Raw genomic sequence first — 16,573 nt, 5'->3', positions numbered from 1 at the left:
TACTTGCTTTCTAGGGCACCATATTCTCAAAATTCCTAATAATCTCCCACTTGACCTAAAGCAAGTATGACCTATCCTTCATTCCAAGACCTTCTAAGTGACCATCGAAACTCTTTTGTGTTAGAGTCTTTGTGAATGGATCGGCGAGGTTTTGCTCTATTGAAATTTTCTTCACATATACTTCTCCACGTTGTATGATCCCTCGAATGAGACTTCCTTTCAATATGTTTTGCTGCTTTATGATTTCGCGGTTCTTTTGAGTTAGCCATTGCTCCATTGTTATCATAATAAAGTGTAATAGGCTTGTTTACATTTGGAATTACTTCAAGGTCCATAAGGAACTTACGGAGCCATACAGCTTCCTTTGCTGCTTAACAAGCTGCAACATACTCTGTCTCCATAGTAGAGTCTGCAATACAAGATTGCTTTACACTCCTCCAAACTATGGCTCCTCTTTCAATGGTGAAAATAGATCCTGATGTTGATTTTCTAGAATCAACATCAAACTGAAAATCTGAATCAGTGTACCCTATCGCTACAAGGTCACTTCTAGAATATACAAGCATGCAATTCTTCGTTCTACGAAGATATTTAAAAATGCACTTGACTACAGTCCAGTGGTCCATGCTTGGGTTTGACTAAAATCTAACCAAACCAATTGCATAGCAAATATCTGGCCTAGTGCATAGCATAACATACATGAGACTTCCAACGGCAGATGCATATGGAATCCATCTCATGTTTTCAACTTCCTCTAGAGTTTTAGGTGACATCTCCTTAGAAAGTTTGATACCATGTTTAGAGGGCATAAAACCCTTCTTGAAATCTTGCATAGCAAACTTGGCCAAAATCTTATCTATGTAGGATGCTTGAGATAATGCTATTTGCTTGTTCCTACGATCCCTTATAAGTTTGATCCCTAGAACATAGCTAGCTTATCCCAAATCCTTCATATTGAATTGTTGGTTCAGGCAACCTCTAACTGTTGATAACATTCCTATATCATTTTCAATGAGTAGAATGTCATCAATATAAAGGACTAGGAAAATAACCTTTTTATCCTATATCCTTTTATAGACGCAAGGTTTGTCAATATTTTGCTGAAAACCGTATGATTTGATAGCAGTATCAAATCTTATGTTCTAAGACCTAGATGCTTGCTTAAGTCCATAGATGGACCTATGCAATTCACAAACCTTATGCTCGTGGCCCTTTTTAATGAAACCTTCTGGTTGAGCCATATAAATGCGTTCTTCAAGATCTCCATTTAAAAATGCGATCTTGACATCCATTTGCCATATCTCATAATCAAGATGTGCGGCTATGGATAGAAGGATCCTAATTGATTTAAGCATAGCAATTAGCGAGAAGGTTTCCTCATAGTCAATCCCTTCTCTTTGGGTAAAACCCTTGGCCACTAGTCTAGCCTTGAAGGTCTAACCCTTCCCATCACTTCTTCTTTTTCTCTTGTAAATCCATTTGTACTCTATAGGTTTTATCCCTTCAGGTGGATCTTTTAGAGTCTAGACTTTATTAGAATCCATGGAGTCCAACTCAAATTTCATTGCCTTATGCCATTCTTCAACATCAACATCGTTAATAGCTTCCTTATATGTAATAGGATCATATTCATGTTCGTCTGAGAGTGCAATCATGTTTTCTCCTAGACCCATGTATCTTTCTGGTTGTCTCACAACCTTCCCACTATGTCGTGGCACCATTATTTGATGTTCAGGTTATGTCTCTATTTTAACCCTTGAATTAGACTATGTTATGACATCTTCATAATTAACTCTTAAATCTAAAGGATTAGACAATTCTTCTATGACAATTTCACTTCTAGGTTTGTGATTTCTCACAAACTCTTCCTCTAAGAAAGTGGCATTTGTACTAATGAAAACTTTCTTATCTTAAGGACTATAGAAGTAAGAACCTCTTGTTCCCTTTGGATATCCTACAAACAAGCACACCTCAGTCTTCGGCTCCATCTTTGTGGACTTAGGCTTTAAAACATGTGGAGGACACCCCTAAGTTCACAGATGACATATAAATGATTTACGCCCTATCCACAGCTCCCTTGGTGTCTTTGGCATAGCCTTAGATGGAGCAAAATTGAGCAAGTATTGAGCAGTTTGCATACAATATCCCCAGAATGAGATTGGAAGGTTAGCAAAAGACATCATTGATCTAACCATTTCTAAAAGAGTCCTATTTCTTCTTTCAACTACACCATTATATTGAGGTGTTCTTGGCGTTGACAAATTGGAAATTATCCCATTGTTAGTGAGATATTGCTGAAATTCATCTGATAAATACTCACCTCCCCGATCAGATCGAAGTTGTTTCAATGGCTTGCCTAGTTGCTTTTCAACTTCGGCTTTGAATTCTTTGAACTTTTCAAAGGATTCACTTTTTTTGTGTATTAAATACACAAAGCCATGTCTCCAGTAATCATCAATAAAAGTTTGAAATATTCATAACCTCTTCTAGCTTCTACGTTCATTGGCCCACACACATTTATGTGCACCAAATCTAGAACGTTTGGCATTTTGTTACCTTTCGCCTTGAAAGGCCCTTTAGTCATTTAAGCTTCAATACAAGACTCATATACTAGCAAAGGATGCTTAACCATGTCTGGTAGAGTACCATCCTTTATAAGCCTATTGAGTCTATTTTGATTTAGAGAAAATTGTGAGAAATAACCTTCCTAGTAAGGTCATTTCAAAAATGACCGTCAATATAATTTTAACTATTTTTAGACAATTTTTGGCATAACTTGACAAGAATACCCTTTAAGCCAATTAATCCAAATGAAGGCGCATCTCGATTTCTTTCTTTCTGCTATCCCACCATTTCTTCAGCTAAAAATTTCAAAATTAAATCTCGATTTAGCTATCCCTCCGTCTAGCTCTCCAACGACATCGGGGTATATATCTCGCCACCTAGCTCTCCAACGCCATCGAGGTCTATATTGGCAGCCAACTTTCTCACAATCCCAAAGTGCAGAGATGACATCAAGGTATTTGTTATGGGTTCTTGGGTTTATTTAGGTTCATAGAATTTAAGAGTTATTTAGGGTTCTTGGGTTTATTTAGGGTTATTCATACTTGTATAGTAGCAATAGTATTAGATTTTGGTTGATCTACCAAGCAATCAGACCATAATGCTTAAATTCTGAAAAAAGAAGAGAAGAGAAAGCTCCTCCATCGAGCTTTTCTTTAAGCTCTTTTTTTGAAAATTTTGTTCTTTAAAAAAAAGCTGTTTTTTATTAAGAATTCTCAAAAAATGATATTTGGCTTGACTTTTGCTTTTAAGAGGTAGGTAAGATGAAGAGATGAAATGCCAGGTCGAACAGGTACTTAATAACCAATTCATCACCAAGAGTCATCATTCATGCCTATAAATAAAGGGAACCATTAACCATTTGAATCAAATTCAATTATCTAAAACAATCTCAGATAATTGTAATTGTAAAATGGCGTCTAGAGATCCAAGTGTCCAGAATGGGGAAGGGGCATCCTCCAAGGAGGAGGATATACTTGAGGGAGCAACAGGAGATATTCCAACAAGAGATGCACACCTTCATTGACAAGCTGATGGCCAGGACTTTTGAGCTGGAGGCTAACATCTTGACCAATGAAAAAATTCTCGGCAAGATATATGAAATAGTAGATGAACTTAGGAACAAATGAACTACGGTTCATTTTTTTTATCATCTCCTTTCTCTTATTCTATTTCAAAAAATCTAATTATTAATAAAGTTTTAAGAATTTTTCATTGAGCAAATATTTTTTTATGTCTTTTCTTATTTTCTTCGTTTAAGTTATATTATGCTGAATAACTGCGTGAGTGGATGTTAGGCATTGCATGACCTATTATTAGGTATTGAGACACTGGGTTATATGCGCTGCGTGAAATGTGCAATGCATATTTTCTGTTGAGACATTGCATGAGTGGTTTGTATGTATATGATGACGTGTTATTATGTTATTGTGTGACGTTGGGGCAGTACGTGGATGGTTATGTTGGCATAATGAGACTGGCGGTGTGTGACTGACTTGTGCAATTTATCTCTTGTTTTGAGGCTTTTGGTCTAGTTTTTAGGCATTGCGTGATCTGTTGTTATGTGTTGCGTGACATTGGGCCACTACGTGACTAGTTATATTGGCATAATGTGAGTGGATATTACGCATTGAGTGACTTATTATTAGGTATTACGAGACTGGTGCTGCGTGACTTATGCAATTCACCTCTTGCTTTGAGGCTTTTGTTCACTACTTTTAGGGTTTGCGTGACTAGTTTTTATGTATTACGTGACATTGGGCCAGTATGTGACTGGCCCAATGTCATTGAGTGACTTATTCTTAGGTATAGCGAGACTGGCAGTGCGTGACTGACTTATGCAATTTATATCTTGTTTTGAGGTTTTTGGTCACTAGTTTTCATGGATTGCGTGACTGGTTTTTATATATTACGTGACTTGTTGTTATGTATTACGTGACATTGGGCCATTACGTGACCGGTGATGTAGGCATAAGGAGAGTGGATATTACACATTGAGTGACTTATTATTAGGTAATGCGAGACTGGTGCTGCGTGACTTCTATAATTCACCTTTTGCTTTGGGGCTTTTGTTCACTACTTTTTAGGCATTGCATGAATGTGTATTAGACATTGCGACACTTATTTTCTATTAAATTTCAGCGGTCGGCCAAATGTGACATAGGCAATGCATTGGTGGTTTTTATGCATTAAGGGGCAATTTTTTATAAATTGACTGATTCTGACACTTATTTTCTATTAAATTTCAACGGCCTGCTGAATGTGAAGCTTATGATTACATACAGTGGTCATTGGGTCGATGACAGTTACAAGGGTGGTGAGACATGAGTGAGGGGTATTAGGAGTGATTTATCATTTTCGGGCCTACTGAAGCTGGTTGAAGAGGTTGTTGGGGTCAACTCACATAATAATGAAATTGAGCTACATGCATCATTGAGTCATGCGGCAAGGGTTTCGAGCGCAGTTATCAGGGATGATGAAGATGTGGCAAGTGTTCTGCGAAATGAGAGGGCAGTTGTTGTGTTTGTGACAATTAAGGCAGGAAATGCAAATGATATTCCACATGAACATGGTATCCAACTTAGTAATCACCTACAAAAGAATTTTAATTATTCTAACATACCACACCATGCATTTCTTAACAAACAACCATGGTAATCATGTTTGACATATTCTCATGAGTTTAAGCAGCTCGGCACACACATGAGGTGTTTGCAAATGATGTGTGCACAATTTCGATTGAAATGTGGATCGAATGAAATACTTGGTACTTTGCAACAAATGCAACAGTCGGTCAAAAATGCAATGGGTCCATCGTCATTTGCAAAGGACACTATGATGGTTGTGAGTGATGATGATGCATCTGATCAAATTGAAGATGATGTTGAAGAGGACGACATGGCAGATTGGAACGATGAGTTGCATGATGACTGTGAAGATGATTATGTTGGCAAACATGATGACTGTTCAGAGGACGATAGGGTTGAGCACACCGACATTCCTGATTGCAATCATGCAGATGGCGGTACAGGTCATACCACAACTGCTGTGTTAGAAGAGGTTGTGTTGGACGACCATGCCACAACTGTTGAATTAGAAGATGTTGAAGGTGCTGACCTTATTTACGACAACGCCATCGCACTTGAGAACGGCATTCGTTCGCCTGATGACAGTGATCAAGAGAGGGTAAATACAGGGGTATGTCCTCAATGGATTATTCCTGGGGTAAATATGATATCCTTCCAAACAGTTGAGAGTTAAGAATCCGGATCAATTAATGACCACTTATATCTAGAAAAAGTGTTTCCATTGAAGGCCGAATTGAAATGAGCTTTGAGCATGTTGGCACTAAAAGAGCATTTTAAGGTTAAAGTTAAAAAGTCATGTCACACTTGTTTTGAGGTTGGTTGTAAGGAGAAGGCATGCAAGTTTGCTATACGTGCAACGAAGTTACTTGAGGGAGAATATTGGCAAGTTTGGACGTTCTAGAAGGTAAACACATGTACTGTTGATGGTTTGCAATGTGGGTACCGAATTGCAAGTGCGAGGTTAATTTGTGAGCTTATCTCCGCCAAGGTGCAAGGAAATTATGTAACCCCATTGAGACCAAAGGAAATAATGGATGAGATGAATCATAAATGGGGATTGCAATGCCTATATGGTAAGGCTTGGCAAGCGAAGGAGTATGTGGAGAGTATTGTGTTCGGTCTCTCGGAAGAGTCATTCCAACTCCTCCACTTGTATTTCCATAAGTTGGAACGTGAAAATTTTGGTACTATCATGGCTGTCCCTACAGATGGGGAACAACGATTCAAATATTGTTTTTGGGCATTCGGATCATGTAATGCGGCCTGTAGTTGCTATCGATGCAACACATCTAAAAGGCAGATTCAAGGGTATTCTGTTTGTTACGGTATGCAAAGATGCGAATGAGCAGATATATCCAGTTGCATTTGACATTGGCCACGTGGAAGACGAAGAGTCTTGGTTGTGGTTTCTTAACCAATTACGACGTGCAATTGGATGTCCTGAAAATGCAATTTTCATTTCTGATTAGCATCTTGGCATTAAGAATGTAGTTGAGAAAGTGTACAAGGATGCTTATCACGGTCTATGCAATTACCACTTAGGGAAAAATGTTAAAAATAGGTTCAAGTGCGAAGATGTTGCGGTGATTTTGACCTTGGCCCCCAGTTGCTATAGGGTCACAAATTTTAACAGACATATGAATAAGCTGAACCAGCTTTGCGAACCTACTTATGACAGCTTTATGAGATTAGGCCCTAAGAGATGGACACGTGCACGGTCACCAGTAAGGTGATACAAGCTAATGACATCCAACATTGCGGAGTGTATTAACTCTTGCATGAGGCATGCAAGAAAATTGCCAATAACGGTCTTGATTGAGTGCATCAAAGGGATGTTTCAATGTTGGTTCCATGACCGGCATAATGAGGCATCGAATTTGACCATGTTCCTTAGCCCTTGGGCTACCGATTTGTTGAACACATGGTTCAATGAAGCATGTCACTTTTCCATACAACCAATCGATCGGGTGGAGTTTTATGTTATAAGCGAGACTAAGGACACGTGGTCAACCTCTCAACCAAGCATGTTCATGCGGTGAGTTCCAGACCGATTTACTCCCATACACACATGCCATGGCAGCAATAAGGTATGAGTTTTCATGTTTTGTTATTTTATGCATGATGAATTGAATTTTTACATTATTCGACAACTGTGATTTCATTGCCTTGGCAGTAAGTGCAAACTTGTAGCCATTGAATTTTGCTCAAACTATTACAAGACTCGATCTTTAGTGGAGGGATATGCGGTTCCCATTCACCCGGTTGGGCATCCCAGTGAGTGGGACATCCCCTATGACGTTTAATAAGTTGTCGTTTTGCCACCAAATAGGCGAGGTCAAGCAGAAAGACCTAAGAGGAAAAGGATTCCATCAGCTGGGGAAGGTAGTTGTCGATGTAGATGTTCACAATGTAAGATCTATGGTCATAATAGACAAAACTGCCGAAATCCATTTGTTGGTCCATCGACAAATGAGGAAACATCATCTACTCAGTCGATGGCTCGACGACGACGATGAGCCAAGGCATGTGCAATTTGCAGACAACTTGGGCACTCATGAAATCGCTGTCCAATGCAGACTACAAACTCTGAGAACATTATAGGTGTCATTCCTGAAGATAGTGGCCCTTCAGACATTAGTAGTTAGGGATTGCTTCGAATTGGCCATTGACATTTGCATTAAATAATACTATTTGAACTTGAGTTTGACAGAGTTTATAAATGATACTCTGACTTCTGAAAATAGCCAACAATAAGATATAGAGTATATGGCTCTTTAGATGATATTGTGGGTAAAGCATACGCATTGTACTAATTCATAATTTGTTTATCTTTGTAAACAATTAAATTGAAGCACAAAATATTTAATAATATTTGCACTGATTGATTTTCGCCTTCTGCTTCATTTTTTCGCGCAAAAAAATATGTATAATAATAGCATTGTTTGTTTATACAGCTAGAGTAGAAGGGTTTATGGTTTTTATTCAAGAAGGGAAGTAGACCCTATTCATGCAATTCCGTAATAATGACTGAGAACTAGTCATAATTTGAATTTAGCCACAGAATGCCCATCAACTAAGCATGCAAAGCCTTATGGAATGTGTTACTAGTTGATAACGTATTATGTGACATATGCATACTATTTACATATGCATACTAATGAACTTTGGAATGTAAATTGTGTAATCTTTCTACAGAATATATGAATAAAAAAATAAACAAAGTTACATAATGGATTCAACAATTGTAAAGCCAATAGCTTCGTTACTGTTTTGGTTTAAGCTAGCTAAACCATCACGTGAAGGGCGTAAGATAAACAAATGACAATCATTCAAGCGAAAAAAAATCAAATAAAATCATGCCAAGCAGCAATAGTTCAATGTACCCAATACATCAAAAAACATTAGAGTCATTCCATACAAATATCTTTAAATACATGCACAATCTTATGCAGAGGTAGACATCATATTGAACATTCCAAACATTGAGTAATAGAGAATGCAGTGAGAGCCCATGATGGTGGTGGAAATTGAGAGCGAAATAGATCCTCCAAGTGTTGTTGGCACTACAACATCTCACGATTCTACGCCTCTAACAATTCCTCGAGCATTCAACCTAGAGTCCATTGTTTCCATAAATGAGAGGAGTCTAGTGAAAGCTTGCTCAACATCGAATATGGTGGAAATAGGTGCACTAGATCGAGCAGTAGATGGGCCCGTAGGATACTTATTCGGCTGACCCTCATTCCTGTCCTAATCAAATTCGAGGTTCTCAACTACCCCCTTCTTAACCCAAGTGTTGTTTCTGAAGTCAAAACCTAGCTGTTTAATATAATGCTCATCGATATGATCGAACAAAGCATGGTTTTTGGGCGGATCACAACGGGTGTCAACTTTGAAGTAGTCTATGATCTCACTGATCACCATGCCATAAAGCAGCCTTTTAATGCCACCTTGAATGGTCCGGATCATGTCATCCATGTTGAATTTAGCTAGGTCGACATGGCGGTTTAATTTGATGTTATGTAAGAACCAAAGCCCCTCTGTGGTGACATTCAAGTACTTTGAGTGTCACTCTCATTTGGTGGAGGTAGATAAACGTCGACCTAAGGTTCCTATAGCCACTGACACAACAGAGATCTTCTTGGAGGGAAGTAAGGTGAAGGACTCATTCTATCAACTCACGTGTAACAAGGATCTGTTGTCCCATGACGTGGGTGACAAATGAATTGTCATGGTTCACTACCTGAGCTGTTTTTGACTCAGCATATTTTTTTGTTGCATTGAAGTAAAAAATCAGGACCAAATTCTCATAGTATTTCCTATTCAATTGTAAATAATGTGTCCACCCTAGATTTTCAAAGTTCGCAAGGTATGGGAAATCAATAGACTTTAAATAATCAAAGTCAATTATATGTCCGGGCATTACCTTGCGATCGGCGAAATTGGCATTGAATTTTTCAACATGCGATGGATGGGCGAAATTTTGCAAAAAAAAAACTCACTACCGAGGCTGACGATGTTTCTGCACCAGCAAAGTTTCCTTCACCACTGTTGTGAGTCACCTTTGGGCGTTTAGTTCTGGGACTCATTTTTCGAAATTAGGAAATTTTGGAGGGAGAAGAGGCTTCGAGGCAAAACGAATTGGCAGAGACGTCAAAGAGGATGACCCTAAATGATTTAATTGACCCAATCAAAATTTATGAATTTATACACCTTTGAAGAATTTAAAAATTATTTAAAATTTGTTATTTTTTTATTTCAATGTGATAATTTATTATTTAAGCGTTTTAATATTGAAAACTGAGATTTTATATTAAAATCTATAATTTTATTTAACTTATACCACTTTTATTAAAGTAATATTGAAATCGGTGTTGTTTTCTCTCCTGGTATCCTTAATACCTTGGACGCTAACCCATAATAACCCTAAAATCTCTGAAACCTTTCTCTAGTTATAAGTTCAACCATTAAAGCTAAACCATCCTGCACTATCTTAAACAATGGCCGGATCTTCGAGCAGGGCCAATGTCGGTCACAATGGTGACCAAATTATGGGTGATGATGAATACTCAAGGCTACAATCAAAGAAGAAATGGAAACTAGCTTTTCAACTACCTGCCGCATCAATTGGTTTTTCAATTGAACCAGATAATGATTTGTACTCGTCCTCACAATTTAAGGACAACACACATGCTGCTAATTATAGGGCAATAGAGAATGCGATCATATCGTGCGGGAAAGTGGTAGATTGAGTGTGAAACCCCATATTTTGAAACAGTGATTAATAAAGTGGATTGGATGCAAATTGAGGTCAATTATAATGTTTAAAAGTGATGAAAGATGAAAGGAATAGTTTATGATAAAACATTTCGCACGCGAGGAAATAATAATAAAATAAGAATATTTTATCAGAGGAGAATTTGTGAGATAAAAGGATGATTCGGAGATCAATTGAGGTATAATAAAGAACTTTGGCAACCAAGGAGACAAGATAAAATTTTTAGAATAAAATAATATTTTATTAATAAAATAGTATTAAAATATTATTATTTAGTCGGATGTCGAAATCAGTCGTGAAGAAGGATCATATAGGTGATCCAAGTGGGGGAGAAGAAATACAAGTGAATTTTTGGAGAAATGAATGACGGAAGTGAAATACGCGTGTTTTGTTAAGTCGAACCAATGCAGATAAGTGAATATTTAAATATTGTGGTAATACCGCGTTGTGGTGTAATTTTTATATTTCGGTGGTACATGCATAGAGAAAGGAAGATAAATGAAAATTGAAATTTTTAGACGCATCAAAGAGATCAAATTTAAAACATAAAGATTGAAGGATTATGTAGTGAAATTAATAGAAGAAATAAAATAAATAAATAGTGAAATAATAAATAAGTATAAAAAAATTATATATTTATTAGAAGACCAACATGGGCAGCTGCCCATGTGGTCAATAAAAAGAGTCAAAGACTCTTTACTTTGTTAGATGGAGGGGGCCGACCATGTGGAGCAAAATGGTGAAGGAAGAAAAAGAATTGTGAGGGGCCGATCAAGTGGGAATAAATTGGAAGGTTCATGAAGGAATAAAATATATATATATATAATTGAATGAGTTAAGTGAAGAAGACAAAGAAGAAGAGAGAAGTCGGTTGTGAGGGAGAGTAAAAGAGAAACAAAAGAACAAAGGAAAGAAAGAAGAAAGAAGTAGCCGAGAGAAAGAAAAACAAAAAAAAGAGAAAGCTGAGCGTGAGAGAGAAAATGAGAGGAGGGAGAGAGTTGAGTTGAGGGGCCGGTTTTGCCACCATTTAGAAAGGAAAAGGAGCTATTTTTCTACTGATTTTGGGGGCTGGAAAGTGTAGCTTTGCTACTGGTTTTGGAGGCTGAAAAGTGCAAATTTTTGCAGTTGATTTTGAAGGTTTTAAGGTGTGGTTTTGGTGGTTAATTGTTGTTGTTTTGGTTGCTAATTTTTGGAGGGAAAAGTGCAACTTAGTTGCTGATTTTTTTGAGGAGAAATAAAGCAGCTTAGCTACTGATTTTGAAGCCACTATGAGCAGCTTTAGCCGCTGAAAATTAAAGGTTGAAAAACAAGAAAGTGTGGCTAGTGGTGAGAGGGAGAGAGAAAAAGAAATTTAAGACAGTATGTGCATGTGAGAAAAGAAAAAGAAAGACAAGCAAGGGCTGCTGGACGGTGGAAGAAAGAAAGAAAGAAAAGAAAAGAAAAGAAAAGAAAAGAAAAGAAAGTAACAAGAAAGAAAAAATGGGCATAACCCAACAAGAAAGAAAAATGGGTATGGCCCAACAAGAAAGAAAAATGGGCATGGCCCAATTAGAAAGAGATGGGAAAAGTTCATGAAAAAAGGTCCAAAAACAACAAAGGAAGAAAAGTCGAAAAGAAAAGGAAGGTGGAGACTTGGGCCAACCTAGCTTAATTGGGTAAAATTTCTTTACTCTACTCCATGACTTATTGTGAAATTGGACTATATGGAGGCTAGCCCATTTTATTTAATCATACATTGGTTATTTGGTGATATGAAATAAATTTAAATTACTTTAATACAACATTTGAATATTTTATTAGGAGGTGTCATAGGACTAAATTAAAGAAGAAAATGTGAAATTTACGAATAGTGCTCGAATAAAGTTAAGAAATTTTAAATAATTCGTTGCAAAAAATTATTGATGTTGGAGGAATTTAGATGCATAATTTGATTGAGAGTGTTAAGTTGAATGGTAAAATATTGGAAGAAATAAGGAGAAATAATGTGGATTTATGATAGAATGAGAGAGAGAGAAGTGGAATTGATGCACTAAATATATTGGATTTAAATTGTTGCTAGGAAAGTTATTGTGGAAGCGTGCCAACGAAGTATATGATTGGCAATTAGGAATAATTGTACGTGTATACGAACAATAGTGACGTAGTAATCCCGCTATTGTGAGGTGAGTAACCTTATCATCATTTTAATTATCTAAAGTAATCTTTTTATTCGATTTTTGTGAATTCTATTGAAAATGAGTTTAATGGTTAATTTTTAGGTTTTATAAACAAAATGTATTTAAATGAAATAATTTTATAAATTGTCTTGAAATTGAATGATGGCTTTGAAAATAGAGTAATTGAAGACCACTTGATATGTTGTAAATTTATGGTTTTAATTGATTGGCTTATGACAATATTGACATGATGGCTGAATTGCTAAATGTGCTGAAAATGCATGAATTATTGATTTACCCTGAGAAGCTGTAAAATAAAATAATTGCCATGTCATGCTATTGTAAATTTTATTGTATGGTGGGTTTAGCTTGCTTAGTGGGCAGGTTCTGTGGACCAGCCTATTAGAGGGGCACGGAATTCGGTTATATTCATACCTCGATCGAAGAGGCGCGTAGGGTATCTCTTGAGGTATGGTTAGAGTTCACGTCACGCCGAACCACCTCGTGATGATGAACTCCGCTAACGCCAAGGAGCGATTATTTTTTCAAAATGAAATAAAAATGTGTTTTATGCGAAATGTGAATTTTTAACAGCCTTGGTAGGCTCGAGTGTACGCCTTTGATCAAGGTGTCATCGAGTACTATTTGATAGCATGAGCCAAATGTTTTTGAAAGTCATAAGCCTTAATGAGAAATTAAATGAAATATAACCGTTTGCATGGGTTGGGATGAATTTTCAAATTGTGAAATACGTAATGTGATGGGATATTTTGATTGTCTCCTTTTACTCGACTTTAGCTTATTTAAATGATGTTTGTTTACTCACTGGGATTTTATAATCTCATCACCCTCCTTTCCACCCATTTCAGGCTCAGAATAGATTGTAGATAGCTGGTATCGTCGAGGACTATAGTTGGACTTGCATCATCCAAAAACTGTAGGCTCATTTCTTATGATACTTTTGGTCATTCGTGAGTCCACGTGTCACTGTAAATTAAATTTTATACTTTGGTTATCTGTATTATAGTATGTATGAATTTATCTAGCTTTTACGCTACCAAAAAATTCTTTACCGATAACTCTATAAATATTGTTTTATAAGAAAATAAAATATTTTATTGAATATTTGGTTATATTCAAATAGATATAGTTTCATTTAAAATGAATGTTTTAGATATCTAAATTTATTTTTGATTATGAAATATGTGTTTTCCACTCGTATATTACATTTTTAATTAGTTACGAGATTAGTGTGAAAAAATGACCAAAATGCCCCTGTGAGATAAAAATTATTTTTCTATTGTTTTGATTTGGAAATAGTTTATAACCTCTCAAAACATGTTATTTTACAACTGTTGATCACAGGGGAGGTAAGAAAACTAATATTAAAGCCTTGTGAGATTCCGATCGGCATTCCGGGCAATGAATGTCTATCGGGACATCGCGGCGGTTGTCACGGGCTCTAGGAGAATACCGGGTCGTGACATTGAGAAAGCTTGAAGGAAAACATATACCTTGAGGGTGACTTATATAAGTTTTTTGACATGGGTGAACTTAGGGTCTAACTACCTTTCCATATATTGATTATAGCCCGACTCTTGTTAAGGAATTTTACTCCAGCATACGTCGGAGTGAAAATGAATTTGATAACCGTAGTGATTTTAACTTATGTGTTTTGAATGTGTACTTGGAAGGAATAGATTTTACAGTGATTGCATTTGATATCGTGAAGCTCCTGAAAACGGAGTACAAAGAGGGACAAAACAGATGTCACCCATTTTATAACCCGTCCCCTATGTGGGCCGACGTGACAGGCAAAAAAGAACCATACAAGACAAATTCATGTTTTGCTTGTCATTTGAAATCTGCATTCTGGAGGCTGATACATAATTTTCTTGCATCCACATTACAAGGAAGGATCAGTCGTTTAAGACATGTTAGCGCTGAGGATCTGTAGATGATGGAATCAATTGGGACCTAGTTTGCCCTGAATTTTGTAGAATATATTATCATCAAAATGAGAGAAGTTACCATAGGGGAAGAGACATCCCTTCCATATGGGAACATCATATCGGCTCTAGTTAAGAAGAAAAGGATATGGAGCAATAGGTATCTAGTTGATAGGACCAGTGACAGGCCTCGTAATCTCTCTATTGGATGGCTCGGGAAAAGGGGATATGACTTGAGTCTTGATGAGCCATTGAACTCTGTCTAAGGCAACCTAGTTCATCTTGCCCATGATACTCCATCCAGTCAACCGTCTAGAGTTATTCCAGATCCTGTTTCCAATGATGTGATGTACAATATGCTTGTGAGAATTGATGAGAAACTCAGTAACCAAACTGTTAGAATGCAGACATTGAAATTGAGGATACAAAATGTTGAGAATCTTCTAATGCAAAGAATAGATACAGCTATTTGGGCAGTAGAAGCGCGGTCTAAAGAAACAGTCCTGAGATGAGTTTCTCCGACATGAACCTCAGAGAAAAAGGAAGTCAGTTGTCATTGGTACTAGCTGAGTCAACCATAGCAGATGAATATTCATATTTGAGAGTTGTGGGTTAACTGGATTAGGGATACTGTAGTTTGTATTTCTTAGAATTTGTGGTATTTTGTTTTCTTTAAATTCTCTCTACATGTGCTTTAACTTTCATGTGTTTAAGGTAACTCTTGGTCGAGGGTTTAGGGTGTTTAACTCGATATTTTGTTATGATGGTGCTTTGCGTTGGGTTATGGTTTGATATTGTCCGTGATAATTGGCTTACCCTTCTTCGAATAACATGATGCACAATAAGTGAGTCACGCGATCACATATCATCTAGTCAAGCGATTGCATAATAAGTGGTAACGCCACTCCATATATACTACTCACGCGACTCCATATCAACTAGTAACGCAATTCCATAATAACCAGTCACGCGACTCCATTTTTCTGCTCACGCAATTTTAGAATAAATACTCACGCCATTCCATAATAACTAGTAACGCCACTCCATATATATTACTCACGCGAGTCAATATCAACTACTCACGCAATTTCACAAAAACTAGTCACGCTCTTCCATAATAACTAGTAACGCCATTCCATATTTACTACTCACTCGAGTCAATATCAACTACTCACGTGATTCGAAATCTTAACGGTTCACGTGATCCATATTTACTACTCACGCGATTCCAAGTCGATTAGTCACGCAATTACATTTTAACTACTGACGTGATTCAAAATTTAGTACTCGCGTGACTCCATATTAAATACTTTCATGAATCAATATCAACTGGTGACGCGATTCCATCTCACCATTCACGCAATTCAATATCAACTGGTTACAACCCTATGTCACGCAATGCAATTCAACATGTCATCTAGACTATAAAGTAAAGAAGTAAAAGGGGGTTGGCATATGCAAACGCATGAACACTGTCATGTAAATTGTGTAAAATACTAACAGACTTTACGATATGAATAAGGAAAAATCAACGTTGTTCTTATTAGACCCGTATGCTTATCACATGAATGAATACAAAGAATAATATGTAAATGATACAACAAAGAATAATATGGAAATGATACAGAATAATGTTATTTATAGATTGAAAAAGAATAAACAAATTAAAAAACTTTACAACTTTTGCTATTTGTAAAAATCTCAAGGGCAAACTTTTTTTGAATGCCCTCTATCGCGTTTGCCTTCAGCGTTTGATCCTCTAACCCAATCAACCACTGCAATAAGGCGATAACCCAATCCCCGCAATTGTGAGAATCTTGCTGTATCGGGGTCTTTTCATTTAAACTATACCTCATCTACGTCAAAGGTCACTTTTGACAACGCGAGTTGACAAAGTATCCCGCCTGATGGCATATAATGGGAAACAATGATGTTAGTGGACTCATTTGCTTATCATGCAAGCTAGACTTCAGTACTTCTGTCCGACTGTACGATGAGTCCACTAACATCATAGTCCATTTTAGCAAGTTGATGTGCACT

The sequence above is a fragment of the Theobroma cacao genome, chromosome 3, assembly GCF_000208745.1.
Source record: "Theobroma cacao cultivar B97-61/B2 chromosome 3, Criollo_cocoa_genome_V2, whole genome shotgun sequence".
NCBI lineage: Eukaryota > Viridiplantae > Streptophyta > Magnoliopsida > Malvales > Malvaceae > Theobroma > Theobroma cacao.
The sequence above is the reverse complement of the archived record's forward strand: the minus strand, read 5'-3'. Positions refer to the sequence as shown.